Consider the following 2,528-nt stretch of genomic DNA (forward strand, 5'->3'; position numbering starts at 1 on the left):
GAAGGTAGTGCAGACCTCTTGCTACCCCAATGCATATCTCCAGCCTCTGCTCCCAGCTCATAGTGGGTAGACGTAGATCTGACCCATACAAGTGGCTCCTGAGGTTCCCATTCTCCATGTACTCATAAATTAGAATCATCTCATATTTTTCATCACAGTATCCAATCAATGAAACCAGATGCGGATGGCGGAACTGAGAGAGCGTCTCAATTTCTTGTAGAAACTGTTTAGCACCTAGTTCGGACCCAGGACTACCCCTTTCAAGGCCACCTTTGTACCATCACACAAAACACCCCTGTAGACCTTCCCAAAGCCACCCATTCCAATTAACAACTTGTCATCAAAGTTGTTAGTTGCTTCCTGCAAAGTTACAAAAGGAATTCGATTACTTTCAACAGGAATCCAATGATTCAAGTTAGAAGCATCATTTATGGATGTTGTTTCCTTGGAATGCTTGCTTCCCATAAATAGATACAGGGAATCCAAATCCTTGAACTGGACAAGCTACTCCGAACTGTTTTATTAAGCAAAAATCAACAACTCAGAAGAAGTAAATCTCATAGTGTCAAAGTTGAAAACATATACATAAAAAATGAGCCCTAAGAAAGATCTAGAACAATTGCAACTATAATAGAAGCTTCTACATGAATCACAAATATATGTAAACAAAACAAAAGTTTGAGGAAGCTGTAATTTTACCAGAACAGTGGAAATTTGGAGAAGACGAGAAACTGAGAAGTCTTTTCTGTGCAGCGGGTCTTGGATAGTTATTGTGCGTCTCTCTCTTGGCTAACTGTTTAGTGAGAGAAGCCAAAAGGCAAATTTTCCTTATTTGGCCTATTTTATTACTCCCTCCGTCTCATATTATAAGTCACCCATTTCTAAAAATAGCTGGACCACAATATATGTCATTTTATAAAATTTATGCATAAATTACCATATTCTACCCATTATACCCTTGATTGATTGATTAATTAATTAATCTTGAAAATGTATTTACTTTGACTAACCTAGGAAATCTACAAGTAATTAATTTCACTAGGAGAGTACTTTATTCATTAATTAACTACTTTCTTTATTCATTACTTATTCTATAAAATTTGATTTTGGAAAAAAAAATATCAACAAACAAATTAAAAATAAAAGATGAAAAAAAATTCAAAAATAATTTCAAAAGTTGAATCTCCAACAAATTTTATCAAGGAAGATGACATTTTAAAAAGTTCAAAGAATGTAAAAATTGAAGACTCAATCAAAACATGTGAAGGCCAAACTGAGAAAATCAAGATTCAAATAAAGGAGTTATGCACCATTTAAATCAAAAAACAAATGATTTGTCGAACTAGAACTAAAATTCATTTGTCTTCTAATTTCATTATCAATAACATCATTTGAATATTTTGTGATGTTGTCATGTTTGCTTTAAGAATTTATATATAAAAAATATAAAAAAACTTTTTACACAATATATAGGAAAATTGAGGTGGGAAAAACTTGATTTTAAAATTTTTTTGGATCAATTGGTGAAAAAATTTGGCTCCAAAAAGTAAAATTTAAATAGTCATCCAAATGCATTTATATTTTTGAAATATAACATTTCATCATTTATTACAAAGTTGTCATAAGTAAAATTAAATAAGGGCATAACGGTAAAATTTTCTTATTTCTTAATGTAAGTGCAAATAAAAAATGTGACTTATAATATGGGACGGAGGGAGTACTTTACTTCCTTGTTCATCATTACTTGTTCTATATGCTTCCATTTATAAAATCAATAAATAATTTACTATTTTGTGTCTATTTTATCCTTTTTACTAAATAGTATTCCCTCCATTTCATATTAATTGAATTGTTGAGACATTTTTTATTTTTCAAATTAACTTAATTGTTCAATTTTCAAGACTATTTTTAAAATATTCTTCAATTTTACCCTTCATTTGGATTTTCAATGTGATGACTTCAATACAATTTAATTAATGTTTAGTTATTTTAATTATAAATTTGACAATAATTAATAAGGATAAAAATGGAAAACTGTGTTCAATTTATGTCTTAATCTACTTTTCTTAAAGGGTGTGAAACACCTCAAAAATTCAACTAATATGAAATGGGGGGAGTATTTATTTTTCAATATTTAATGACTTACATTTAATGGAAAAGGATAAAAAATTGCCCTTAAACTATGTGAACGGAACAAAAATGTCCTCCGTTTATAGTTTGATTAAAAAATGCTCTTACAGTCAATACTTTGGTTAAAAAATGCCCTTACAGTCAATATTTTGGTCCAGAAATGCCCATAGTTACAAAATGGGTCAAAAATACCCTTTTTTGAATATATATATATATTTTCTTTTTAAACACGTCTTCTTGTTTTCTTTCTTCTAAAATCACTTTAACAAATAAAAATGTAGGAAATAGTTTTTTTCTTCTTAATCTCATTTTATCAATTAAAATAGAATAACTCAATGTACCATTTCGACATATAGTATATATCATATACATATATAAGATCATAGTATATCCATCAT

General features: G+C 29.2%; 1 pseudogene; it reads right to left on the reverse strand.

Moving 5' to 3' along the window:
- Positions 1–7: 7 nt before the first annotated feature.
- LOC125849883 (receptor-like protein kinase HERK 1) lies at positions 8–817 on the reverse strand (annotated as a pseudogene).
- Between the last annotated feature and the right edge of the window lie 1,711 nt (positions 818–2,528).

This window comes from Solanum stenotomum, unplaced genomic scaffold (assembly GCF_019186545.1).
Source record: "Solanum stenotomum isolate F172 unplaced genomic scaffold, ASM1918654v1 scaffold1125, whole genome shotgun sequence".
Taxonomy (NCBI): Eukaryota; Viridiplantae; Streptophyta; class Magnoliopsida; order Solanales; family Solanaceae; genus Solanum; species Solanum stenotomum.